This window comes from Sceloporus undulatus, chromosome 1 (genome assembly GCF_019175285.1).
Source record: "Sceloporus undulatus isolate JIND9_A2432 ecotype Alabama chromosome 1, SceUnd_v1.1, whole genome shotgun sequence".
Classification (NCBI taxonomy): Eukaryota; Metazoa; Chordata; class Lepidosauria; order Squamata; family Phrynosomatidae; genus Sceloporus; species Sceloporus undulatus.
Genome location: NC_056522.1, coordinates 261,973,231 through 261,986,174, shown reverse-complemented (window position 1 = coordinate 261,986,174; position 12,944 = coordinate 261,973,231). Strand labels below are relative to the sequence as shown.

Sequence of the window (12,944 nt, the reverse complement as noted above, 5' to 3'; positions counted from 1 at the left end):
AACATGATCAAGGAACATGAAAGATACTGCAGACTGGGTCTAGCAAAACACGTTATAAACCATTCTGGGCATAAAACACTGTTTGGAAACACTGAACTTTTGGTCCATGCCAACAACTATCAGGTCAGAATGCACAGGGAAGCCATTGAAGTCCATAAACACCTAGCACTTCAACAGGAAAGAAGAAACTCTTTTTAAAAATTATTTTTATTTTATTTTCATTAATTCACATACCGTTTGCATCCTTCAGTTCGTGTTACAGGTATATTAAACTACATCCGACTTTCCATATTTATAGTAATTTCTTAAGTTCTCAAAATTTTGCTTTCCATTTGTTGGGTTGTTCTGTTACTTCCATACATTGATAAAGTATCCAATACTGCTAAGTCATTCAGTTTTAGAATCCATTCTTCTACAGATGATATTGAGCTTAATTTCCAGTATTTTGCATATATCATTCGGGTGGCAGTGATAACAGGAAAGAAGAAACTCTTCAAGTAAACAAAGTTTGGCTACCAGCTTTGAAAAACACCAAAATCAAGACCCAGCAAATACAAATGAAAACCACCCAGGGTGAGGGGGGTTTCCCAGCTGACAATGGATCATTAATTAAATAGATGTCCTAAGGCTTTGCCATTCAACCACAGAACAACACACAGATTAACATGTAAATCGCTTCCTCTCAACCAACAGTATATATACCCCCCTCTCTTCCATGCCACCATTCTCTGAAGATGGCAGTCACAGCTGCTGGCGAAACATCAGGAATAAACTTTTCTAGAACAAGGCCTCATAAACCCACAAAAAATGTGAATGCCAGCCGTGAAAGCCTTCAGCTTCACAAGAGAGAGTATTGATGTTGAATTTGACCTCAGGCCCAGCCCGGCCTCTAGCTCCTCTGTTCATCTTGCCGTCAAGTACTCACAGTCAGTCAGTATCTATACCATGTAAGACCACACGGGCCCATTCTGATACTCTGGCAGTGTGTCAATACTTGCTTAGGCCCAGCCATTCTCAGGAGATGGAAATGGAGTCTGTAGCTCAACAGCACAGGGATAATAATAATAATAACAACAACAATATAGATTTATTTGTATCTCACCCAATCACAGGGAATCCGGGCGGCTAACAGCAATGAGAGAAATACAATACAAAGAAAATACAATAAAATACAAAATAATCCCTTCCTGATCACATAACCAATACTTAAACAAACATAATAAGCAATATAAATACAATAAGCAAGTAAAAGAATACTGCACAAGTTAAATAAGTACAAAAATTAAATACAAAACATACTCCAATAATAATTAAACAAATTAAGTATAAAAAATAAACATAATCCAAGGTACAGACATAACAATTCAAAAAACAAAATCCAAGATGCATAATTTAATAATTGGTACATCTTAATCTACTAACAATATTCGACCCTCTCCTAGTGTTAAAAAGTTACAGTGTAATATAAATACAAGGCAGCAAAATACAATAGCAAGGGAGATGTTCTGAAGGACGGCTTTTTGAATATGCTGCGTCCCCCTCAGTCCCTGCCTTCTGGTCCCTTGCCTCAGACAGCTTCTCAGTCCCAGGTGGAAACGGGAATGGAGGAGCCTTCAGGCTTCTCATTCCTCTGGCTGGAGATGTTCCGGAGGACGGCTTTTTGAATATGCCGTCTCCCCCTGAGTCCCCGCCTTCTGCTGCATCACCTCAGGCAGCTTCTCAGTCCCAGGTGGAAACGGGAAACGAGAAGCCTTCAGGCTCAGCATTCTTCTGGCCTGAGATGTTCTGGAGGATGGCTTTTTGAATATACTGCCTCCCCCTCAGTCCCTGCCTTCTGGTGCCTCACCTCAGGCTGCTTCTCAATCCCAGATGGAAACAGGGGAATGGAGGAGCCTCCAGGCTCGGTGTTCCTCTGGCTGAAGATGTTCCCAGATGGTTACAAGGATAAGAACCGTCACTATCCTCCTGCCTCTCACCACCGTGACCTCCCAAGTTGCTACCAAGACAGGTTCATTGCAGGAGCCTTCTGCTCCTGTTCTGCCAGGCCCTGTTGTCCTCTTGGCTACAAGAGCTCCTGCTCTGAGGGACACCCCCCCCCCCCCTTAGTGTTTGAGACTGTGTCGTTCTTCTATCTAAGTGGCTTTGGCTGCTTCCCCACAGCCTGAGAATATATCAAAGGATGAAATTCTCACCTATGGTGAGAGCTGTAACACAGCCCCAAACACAGATTGATGATTGGTTTTTCAATGTTTCCTAACTCAAACTACTGTTTGAATTGCCTTGCCCATCCTCCCATACTATCTGCAGGTCATCTGCAAGTCTTGGTGATTCATTCTATACCATCTACACTCAACAAAATAGAAGCCCTTTAAAGGGTCCAGGACTTGGAAAATTCTTGATTTGGACAACTAGATTAAATTGTCGATGCACCCCAGTTTTGGGCATCTCAGTGTCTGCACTCAGTGCTGGCTGACAAAGAAGGTAAAAAACTGTATTTAGTAGGTAAAAGGTTTTTCCCTCTGCCACCCTCATTTGTAGAATCTCCAACTACCTTGCATGTATGGGCATGTATCAGCAGCTACTCTGGGGAAAAAACTAACTCCTCTACCAAGCAAGCTAGGAAATGAGAATCATAGGTGCTTTCTGCACCGCCATTTGGGACGTCCGGAGGACGTCCCATTTTAAAAAAGGGGCGTCTCTTATAGACGCCCCTGGGCCTAGTACGGACTCTGTCCGTACAAGATGGCGCCGGCCCTTCTACATGGCCGGCGCCATCTTTGCGTATCGGATGCTGAGCGTCCGTACGCGTCGCGTCGCTTGTGACGTAGCAAGTGCGCCCCTGGCGCCTCGCTACGTCGCAAACGCGACGGAAAAAGAAGCTCCATTTTGGAGCTTCTTTTTCGGTCCACACGGGAGTCGGGCCGTGTGAAGGCTCCGGCTCCCCCGCGGACCTACTGGCGGTGGCGGCAGAGCGCCGTAAAGCGGAGGTATGTACCCCGCCATAGAGTAGCATCTCTGCTGCAGTCCAAGGCCCATACATTAACTTGGCAAAAGATAATGGCTTCTCATTATTTAGCAGACTCTGGAAGTAAAATTCTGGCTGTAGCTGTAGTACTACAAAGAAATGCCTGACTTCAGTCATTGGGGCTTTCGGATCAGGCACAGTCAGTCACTGAGGAATTGCCTTTTGATTACAGTGGAACTTTTAGTGCTTTTACCAACACAGAACTCAAACACACACAGAAGATGCAGTCAAGAAGTACAGGTTCAACCACCTGGTTAAACGAACTTTGACATCCAAGTCCACCTGGTACAGGTACGGCTGTGGACTCTCAGTGGAGCTTGAAGACAGGCTGCATCCATAGTAGGATGCCCTTCTCTTCTCATTAGCCTCAACCACTCATCACAACAGATGCTTCAGCTAGGAGGTGGGGAGCCCACCTCAATGACTTCTCCATACAGGGTCATTGGAGGAAAGGTCTTTCTATATCTATGCCCAGAAACTGTTAGTGGTGGGAAGGCATTTCATTCTTTCAAAGCTCTAGTGAGGGGCAAGGTAGTGCTGGTACTGACCAACAACACAATGGTCATGTAATGCCTGAACAAGCAAGGGGGCACATAGTCCATGATGCTCCTTTCTATAATAATAATAATAATAATAATAATAATAATAATAATAGGATTTATTTATATGCCGCCCAATCACTTATGCAATGACTGTGGGACTGGTTATCAACAGGAACATCACGATCATGGTGTTCCATCTCCTCAGAGAAGGAAATGTTCTCGCAGACATGCTTAGCAGGACATTGAATTCATTGTACGAATGGATGCCCCATGTTAACATCTTAGCACTGATCTTCTGTTGCTGGGGCACTCCAGTGCTAGACCTCTTTCCATCAGAGAGGAAAGTTTAGTGTGAAGAGTTTTGTTTCTGGATCCATGATGGGAAGTCACATAGTGATGCCTTACATTTCAGTGAGGAGATGTTATCGTAATGTATTTATTTCTTCCCTTCCATCATCTCATGCGAGTAATAGCCAGGCTGTGCCAGAACAGAGCAACTTGCATCCTGACAGTGCTGTGGTTTGTTCTCTTCTTCACCTGTCTCAAGGGATCAGTGTTCAACTTCCATGAAAACTGGATCTTCTCATCCCATGCCAAGATTTGATCAGGCATCCCAACCTGGATACCCTCACCTTCATGATGTGGAGGTTCTTCTTCGTGGTCTCTGTGAAGCACACAAATGGGTTATTCTGCACCTGCGCAGCATTTCCGGATCCTACTGGAATCACTAGGGAAGACTTTTTGGTAGTATCTCCAACCACCCTCTATATAGGCAGGAGGTCTTCCTGCCCTTTCTCAGTTCCTTTTGTCCGCCGCATGAGCAGCTTAGGAACGTCACTCAGGAATCGCTCCTTCCTTAGCTTTCACTTTTGTCTACTGCGTTTGCTCTTGACAACTCTTCTAGATTGTGATTTGAACTTGGTTTGGACTCTGATTAATGGTAAAAACTCAGACTCCTTGACTATTCTCCCTCTTCACCCTTCGGATGTGTGGAAAATGTCCGCGCACTCCTTTAAGAAGTTCTCTGAATGTGGGACCAACATCCCTGCACAAGATGGACACTCTTTGTGCCTCCTCTGCCTGGGCGAGGGCCACGTCCCCGCTTCCTGCCCTCACTGCATGACTTTCACTCCACAGGCCAGGAAGAACAGGGAGATGCACATACAGTCCTTGATGCACACACAAATTTTAAAGCCACCTGCCTCCTCTAAAGCCTCTGCCAAGGCCGCCAGCACTAAGGGCAAGCTCTCATCTCTGGCTTCTGGGGTCCCTGCCAAGGCTACCGCTGCCGAGGGCACTACCCCTTTTTCTCCTCAGAGGGTCACTGCCAAAGCTACTGCAGCTGAGGGCAAACCCCACACAGATGTCTCTGGGTCCCAAACCCCAGACAAACCAAGGTCCACGGACCAGGATGTGGCTGGCCACCCAGCCTCATCTAAGAGGAGTAAATCTTTGAATCCTCTAAACCATAGAAGAAGAAGCACAAATCCTGGGACAAGTCCAAGGACTCATCCCATCATGCTGCCAAAAAGCCTTGTCTTTCTGGTGACTCCGACACCGACTGCTGGTCCCATACCGACGTGCCACCCCAGGCAGCCGAGACCGACCTGGCTTTGGTACTGTGTGCCCAACCAGCACCGTTGACCACTTTCCTCCATTCCCTCGCCAACTCTCAGAGGGCGAAGAGGAACCTTCTCCTCTCACCCATGCAGTAATTCCAGACTGACTCTCCCAGACTTCAGAGGTCATTGATTTAGAGTATGAACAGGACTACGACACGTCCTCTGTCATTGCTGAACCCCCCCTAGACGGGACGTCATCTTTGATCAAGCTACAGGCTCCTACTTCCTGCCTCTTGATCTGAAGTGCGTGGTGGCCGGTTCGTCTCAACCTTCAAACTGGTTGAGCCCACCTTGCCTACACCAAGGTCAACTGCTGAATCCGTTCCCCGGTCACGCCTTTCTTCCGTCTCCCGTGCGGAACCGACCCGTCCTGTGCAGTCGACCTTGGCCATTTCTCTACAAGTCTGCTCCTCCTTGCCGGTACCGGTAGCCTCTCAGGCCCTCTCGACCCGGACAAGGACCAGATCACTCTCTGCTGAATCCGGCAACCGCTCTGTCTCAGATTACACCAGGCCTCTCCAGTGCCCTTTTGACGCTCCTTGAGACTTCCTCCTTTCCTGACGACATCTTCTCATTCCCCGAGCAGATGGTCCAGATGGGTAAAGCTCTGAACATCGAGGTATTCCATTCAGACTCTCATGCCCTTGACCCCATTGATGAAAGGGTTTGGTACAAGCTTCCAACTCCGACTTCTATTGCATTCCTGCCTTCCATGTCCAGAATTGCAAAGAGTTTTTGGCCTTCTTTGTCTATGGCCCAGTCATCCACCGGAAAATTGGACAATCTCTACCGGATCTCACCCTCGGAAGAGATTTGGCTCTTTGAACACCCCTGCCCTAACTCAGCAATTGTAGAAGCCTCTCAGGTCCGCTAGGCTCCGAAGACGGCTCTCACTCCCAGTGACAAAGAGGATCGCAAGCTTTACTCAATGGCACGAAGGTCCTATGCCTCTGCAGTCTTAGATCTGAAGATCCAGAACTATTCAGCATACATGGCTGCCTACCAACAGCAGCTTTGGGAGAAAGCTCTTCCCCCTGTAAAGACCTCCCTGAGGACAAGAGATGGACTGTCATGGCCATCCATGCAGAAGCCCACGCCTTGGCCTCACATCAGATTTCAGCGGCCCGGCACTCTGCTGACTGTGCCTCCCAACAGCTTTCAAGCTCCTTGGCCCTTTGATGCCATGCTTGGCTAAGGACCTCAGATCTCACACCTCAAGCCAAACAGGCTATTGAAGAGCTCCCCTTCGACGCCACGGGACTCTTCCATAAGGAGACTGATGAGAAATTGGATTTCAAAAACAAGATGAAGAACACAGCCCATAAATACAATATGTCCTCTTCCTCCACTTCTTGCTCTCCTTTCTCTCAATGTCATTCGGGATGGCAAAGACCCACCTACCCCCCCAACCAGAGTAGACCCAACCAGTCCTTGGACTGTCAACAACAACAACAACGCTTCCCTTCCCAGCAACAAGGCAAGCGCCAATGAAAACAAAAATACAAACAGCCCTTCCACAAGAAGGAGAACTCAGACCAAGGCAAACACTGCTTCTGAAGTCCTCCAGCGCACTCCGTCCCGTCAACCCCCTTTGGCCCACTTCCACCATGCTTAGGCCTCCATAACATCTGACTCCTGGGTGCTTTCAATTGTCTGTAGGGGTTATGCCCTGGAGTTGCAATTCCCCCTCCAAGGGGTACCATCCTCACCACCACCCCTCAGACACCCTTCTCGACAAAGCGCGCGCTCTGTTGCAAAAAGGTCCATCGAGCCTGGCTCCCCATCCTGGGCCCGACACTGTCTGTTTTCCAGATATTTCATTGTCTCCAAGGCTTCAGGTGGCCTCCGCTCCATCCTGGACTTGCATTTTTTGAACTCTTTCATGACCTACAAACGTTTCCATATGATAACTTTGGCTTGCATCTTGCCTCTCCTGCAGGAGTCAGACTGGTTCGCCACTTTGGACCTCCGGAATGCCTATTTCCACATCTGCATCCGAAAAGACCACTGGAACTTCCTTGCCTTTTCTGTCGGCCCCGACTGCTTTCAGCACTGAGTGTTGCCATTCGGGTTCTCCTCTGCCCTGAGGTTTTTCATGAAGTGCATGGCAGTCGTAGCGGCATACCTCCGCCAACAAAACATCATCGTCTTCCCCTACTTAGATAACTGGTTGTTTGTGTCCCCATCCAGACAGATGCTCCTCTCTCATCTTGACCGGGCACTCTCCTTCCTTCAGCACTTGGGACTCATGATCAACACGGAGAAGTCCGCCCAGACCAGTGGGTGCGCTTCATAGGAGCCACCTTGGAATCAAAGACCTGCAGAACATACCTCCCTCAGGACAGGTTTCTCAGCCTCAAGTCTGATATCCATCGCTGCCTTCTCTCCTGATGCAACACTGCCCAGACAGCTCAGGATAGCCTCGGTCACATGGTGTCTACCACATACGTCATGCCTCCGCACATGTCCTTTCCAGTCCTGGCTCCTCTCACTGTTCAACCCTGCTTTCGACGACCCACGGATGTGGCTCACTGTCCCAAGGCCTGTCGCCCGCTCTCTCTGCTGGTGGCTCAACCCACAAAATGTTTTGGTGGGCATCCCTTTCCTCCCACCGTGACCTCAGGCCTCACTGACCACCAGTGCCTCAAACACAGGCTGGGGAGCCCATCTCAGCTACCTCTCTGTCCACAGCAGGTGGTTCCCAAAGGTGCGGGCGGCAATTGCGCATCAACACGTTCGAGGTGCTAGCGGTTCAAAAGGCACTCAAGGCCTTCAGACCCTCCCTGAGGAACCAGGTCATCCTCCTTCTCACAGACCACATGACCGTGATGTATTACATGAACAAGCAAGGCGGTACCAGGTTGACCACCACCCTCGACCTCACCCTTCAGATTTGGAACTGGTACATCCGAAGGCAGATCACCCTGCAGGCCATTCATCTCCTGGGAGAGGAGAATGAACTGGCAGACAAACTGAACAGAGCTCCAGACTCTTGTCATGACTGGCAACTGAACCCTCAAGTCACCCTTTGTCTGTTTTCTCAGTGAGGAACCCCGGACGTCGACCTTTTTGCCTTGCATCTCAATGCTCAATAATAATAATAATAATAATAAATTTTATTTTAACCCCGCCTTTCCAAAAAGATGATCAAGGCGGCTTACAAAGGATAAAAGCAGTTACAATACAAAATAAAACGATTACAGTATAAAAGTTAAAACATTACTACGTAAGATGGGAACAGGAGTCAGGAAAAATTACACATGTCCAGGGTAATAACAATCAAATCACAATAATCCGGGATCAAAAAAGGAAAACAAGGGGCAGAGAAAAAACAATTAACTAAATTGAGAAGGCCAACCGAAATACAGTGGTACCTCGGGATACGAAATACCCAGGTTACGAAATTTTCGGGATACGAAAAAATCCCATAGGGAATTATTGTTTCGGGTTACGAATGTTTTTTCGGGTTACGAAAAAACTTTTGGTGCTTTTTTCGGCTTTTTCGCACGGAATCGCGGCTTTTCCCCTTTAGCGCCTATGGCAATTCGGCTTACGAAGGCTTTTCGGGTTACGAACGGTGCCGCGGAACGAATTACTTTCGTAACCCGAGGCACCACTGTAAGTATGTTTTTAAATTCTTTTTAAAATAATCTAATGAGGCGGCGGAGTGGAGCTCTACAGGGAGCTTATTCCAGAAGGATGGGGCAACGATGGTAAAAGCCCTCTGAGAGGTCCTCACAAGATGAGATCTGGGGACCTCCAACAAATTAGTCCCAGATGTTCTAAGTGTGCGGGGCAGATTATATGGGGAGAGGCAGTCCTCCAAGTACCCTGGGCCCAAGCCATTTAGGGCTTTATAGGTTAAAACCAACACCTTGTATTGAGCTCGGAAGCGAATAGGCAGCCAATGTAGATCTTTTAGAATAGGTGTTATATGGTCCGACCTGGAAGTACCAGCGACCAATCTGGCTGCCATATTCTGTACCATTTGCAGCTTCCGAGTTTGGTACAAGGGTTGCCCCATGTAGAGCGCATTGCAGAAATCCAGTCGAGAGGTTACCAAAGCATGTACAGTGGTACCCCGGGTTACGAAATTAATTCGTTCCGCCGCCGCTTTCGTAACCCGAAATACTTCGCAAGCCGAAAAACCCATAGGCGCTAATGGGGAAAAGCCGCGATTTCGTGTGAAATAGCGCCGAAAAGCACCAAAATTTTTTTCGTAACCCGAAAAAACCTTCGTAACCCGGAACAGTTTTTTTTAATGGATTTTTTTCGTAACCCGGAAATTTCGTAAGGCGGCGCATTCGTATCCCGGGGTACCACTGTACAACAGTTTCAAGGTCTCTACGGTCCAGGTAGGGACGCAGCTGGCGTATCAGCCGAAGCTGATAACAAGCACTCTTGACTGTCGCATCCACCTGAGATGTTAGCTGGAGTGACGAATCAAGGAGCACTCCCAAGCTGCGCACCGAGTCCTTCAAGGGGAGCGTGACCCCGTTCAGGACCGGATGACAGATCTCGCCACCCGGAACCGGGGAACCTATCACCAGTACTTCCGTTTTCCCTGGATTCACACTGAGTTTGTTTTCCCTCATTCAGCCCATTACTGACGCTAGGCAGGCATCTAGAGGAGAGATGCCATCCTTAGTTACTGCATCAGTTGGAGACACAGAGAAGACTATCTGGGTGTCATCAGCGTACTGATAACACCGCGCCCCGTGTCTCCGGATGATCTCTCCCAGCGGTTTCATGTAAATGTTGAAAAGCATAGGGGACAAAATCGCTCCCTGAGGGACACCGGATGTAAAGGCCCTCTTGTCAGAGCGACAGTCCCCCAGCTCCACCATCTGGAACCTGCCCGAGAGGTAGGACCGGAACCACTGCAGAGCAGTGCCCCCGATACCCAACTCCCTCAGGCGCTCCAGAAGGATACCATGGTCGATGGTATCGAAAGCCGCTGAGATGTCCAAGAGCACTAACAGGGACACGCTTCCCCTGTCCATGCTCAGACGGAGGTCATCAACTAAGGCGACCATGGCAGTCTCAACTCCATAGCCCGCCTGGAAGCCAGTTTGAAATGGGTCCAGAAAATCAGTGTCATCCAAGATCGATTGAAGCTGGAAAGCGACTGCTCTCTCAATCACCTTCCCCAAAAAAGGTAGCAGTGAGATGGGCCGATAATTGTTGTGAATCAGGGGGTCTAGGGAGGGCTTTTTAAGCAGGGGTTTAACCACTGCTACTTTCAATTTAGATGGAAAAAGACCCTCTCTTAGAGATGTGTTAACGATGCGGTGCAACAAAGTCAACACCACATCTCCCCCCTGAGCTGCCAACCATGAGGGACAGGGATCAAGAGAGCACGTCGTCTTCCTAACGCTTCGAAGGATCTTGTCCACTTCATCGGTACTAACAAACTCAAAGTGATACTTCGGACACCTCTCCTACAGGATCTGCATGAATACTGGCGTTGAGATCAATGCAACCACTTTGCTCCAGGATCCCTTCACCTCGATCCCGAGGGGATGCCTTCCTCTTCCAGTGGTTCGGCAAAATGTTCTACACCTTTCCCCCATTTCCTTTCATCACCAGGGTGGTAGCCAAGCTACGAACGGACAGATCAGATACAATCCTGATTACCCCTTGGTGGCCGAGACAGCTGTGGCTTGCCCTGCTTCTCCACCTCTCTTGGAACTGTTTCTGGCCTCTGCCTCTCCATCCCAGCCTCCTCATCCTCCACGGCGGTCAGGTTCGCCACCCTGATGTGGACACTCTCCGAATGGTGGCATGGCGAATTCAGCCCTGACTGGGCTCTTAACTCTGCGCCCTCCGTACGGATGCTCCATATCTGAAATTTTTCAAAGACAAAGTCATCTTCCATGCTGACATCTCCTTTCTACCCAAAGTTGTGTCCACCTCAGCCAGGACATCATCCTGCTTACACTAGCACTGAACCCGACCAGAAACACTGAGCACTGGCTCCACTCCCTCGACGTCAGGGGGTGCTAGCCTTCTACCTCAACAGGACTGCGTCCTCTCGTCATTCCCCCAGACTCTTCGTCTGCTATTCCAACCCCAAAATGGGGCTTCCAGTCACACCTCAATGTTTTTTGAAATGGGTGGCTTCCACAATCCTTCTCTTTTACGAGATTTTTGGGAAGACTCCACCTGCTCAAATTCGAGCCCACTCCACCAGGGCAGTAGCTTTATCTTCAGCCTTCTTCTCCGGAATTCCCTTGGAGGACATTTGCAAAGCTGCTGTGTGGTCACAACCTCTGACCTTCATCAAGCACTACAGACTTGATACCAGACACCGGTGTGAAGCAGCCTTTGGCAGAGATGTTCTCCTTTCCGGAACATACTAAGGTTAGTTGGCACCTATCAAACATGACACTCACACTGTTTCTGGTTTATTAATTGTTTTTTGCCAGGACACTCCCTCCTCCATCATGAGAAAAGCTTGCCAGTCTGACCTATTTGTGTGCTTCGCAGAGACCATGAAGAAGGAGGACAGGTTGCTTACCTGTAACTAGTTCTTTGAGTGGTCATCTGCGAATCCACACAAATCCCACCCATCCTCCCCTCCATCGTGTCCTTCTCTCTTCCTTATCTGCTCTTACTGCGGACCATTTTTTGGAACTGAGAAAGGGCAGGAAGACCTCCTGCTTGTATAGAGGGTGGGCGGAGCTACTGCTAAAAAGTTTTCCCTAGTAATTCCAATAGGATCCAGAAATGCTGTGCAGGCGCAGAATAACCCATTTGTGTGGATTCGCAGATGACCACTCGAAAAACTTCAGTTATAGGTAAGCAACCTGCCCATTTCTCACTGGCTTCCTTGCCTATTGCTGTCAGGGATATTATCACTGCTGGTCATCAGCCTTCCACCTGATACCCATTTCACAAATGGTGGAAATTTCAGGATTTCTTTGTGCCACTTTGCTGAAGCTGATACCAGACTTGGTTTGGATTTCCTGATTACTTTGTTTCCAAAGGGGTTCTTATCATCAATCTGATGTTCTTCACTGCAATTTCTGCAGACTTTCAGTTGCTTAAGAACTCTTCCTGCTTTTTTGATCCTCTTGTAAAGGGGTTCTCCAAAGAGTATAAGCATCTCCGTCCTCTGTTGTTGGTGCTGACATCATGGTGGAGCCTGACTCTTTTCTTGGCCCAACTTTGTGGGAAAAAGTTTGAACCAGTGGACTGTGCGATTGTAACTGCCAGACAAGCTGGCAAGCTCTATGCTCTCTGTGTGAACTATTTGTACTTGAACTTCTATCCCGGTTGAGCCATCCTGAGACCTGACATTATCTTCTTGCTGAAAATGGTGTCTGCTTTCCATGTCAACCAGGACATTGTTCTCCCAGTTTTCATTCAAAATCCTACTTCTCCATTCCATAGAGGCTGCACTGTCTTGTCTTGCAGAAGGCTTTGGCCTTATACATGGACAAGGCTTAAGTCTTTCAGATTTCACAAAGACTGCTACTCCTCAGTGAGGGAAGAACTGCCAGTTTCATTGCAGCACTTCTTGAAATGGGTGATGTCAACTATCCATCTTGCCAAGGAACTGGAACTGGCATGTGCGCTATTGCTGCATCCTCTCCTTTTTTGACCAGTGTACTGCTCAGGGGCATTTTTCAGGCAGCTACTTGGTCACAGCTGATTACTATTAACTCCCGCTAAAGGATGGATTCAAGGTCTCAAGCTGACGTTGTACTCAGAGGATCTGCATTTTTTTTCTTCCATAATTTGTGTTTTATT

The 12,944-nt window shown here is 48.2% G+C and overlaps 1 protein-coding gene across 11 annotated transcripts in view; it reads left to right on the top strand.

The window, feature by feature from the left end:
* Nucleotides 1-12,944, top strand: part of PPP6R3 (protein phosphatase 6 regulatory subunit 3) — a 108,353-nt gene that overhangs the window by 56,777 nt on the left and 38,632 nt on the right. The gene's annotated exons all lie outside the window — the stretch shown is intronic.